Source organism: Sinocyclocheilus grahami, unplaced genomic scaffold (assembly GCF_001515645.1).
Source record: "Sinocyclocheilus grahami isolate Dianchi unplaced genomic scaffold, SAMN03320097.WGS_v1.1 scaffold27320.1, whole genome shotgun sequence".
NCBI classification, from domain to species: domain Eukaryota; kingdom Metazoa; phylum Chordata; class Actinopteri; order Cypriniformes; family Cyprinidae; genus Sinocyclocheilus; species Sinocyclocheilus grahami.
Genome location: NW_015520336.1, coordinates 2,039 through 2,606, shown reverse-complemented (window position 1 = coordinate 2,606; position 568 = coordinate 2,039). Strand labels below are relative to the sequence as shown.

Below are 568 nucleotides of genomic sequence, written 5' to 3'. Positions count from 1 at the left end.
GTCTGGGTTGGGAGGTTCCTCTACTTCTCCATCTACATCACTTGCCGATATAAGCAAGTCATAACTGAAAAAATTAAATATGAAAACATATACTGAATACAGAGCAAAAAGTAGCATTTACTAATCCGAACATTTAGAGCACATGTGCAAATGTGGGTGTGATGTATTCTCTACCTGTCTGGACACATGCCCCAATGTACCATCACTTGCTGATCCAATCGCATGACCGGTCTAAGCCACTCTTCTGGAAAAGACCCAACAGTGAACATTATACACACAGATGGGAACATTTCCACAGATATACCAAGAATCTGGATGGACTGAAAGATCCAAAAAATTAAAACACCTTCATCTGCTGTGGAGGGTAATGTATATATTTGGTGGGTGGCTTGTGACTTCTCCTCGGTCACTGTGCCCTGAAAATACAAGCAAAAAAGTTGTGTATACACTAATCAATATTGTCTATATTAGGGATGTGCACAAGTAATCAATAGGGGTGCTCCGATTGATCAGCTACCGATCGCTATCAGCCGATAATGGCTTGGGGAAGTTTGATCGGCGGTCTCTA

The 568-nt window shown here is 41.5% G+C and overlaps 1 long non-coding RNA gene across 1 annotated transcript; it reads right to left on the bottom strand.

The window, feature by feature from the left end:
- On the bottom strand, positions 1-562 carry LOC107580220 (uncharacterized). The gene is made up of 3 exons (XR_001608605.1): positions 347-562; positions 175-244; positions 1-64 (listed from the first exon to the last, which is right to left on the bottom strand). It is a non-coding gene; the product is annotated as an uncharacterized lncRNA (long non-coding RNA).
- Positions 563-568: the final 6 nt, after the last annotated feature.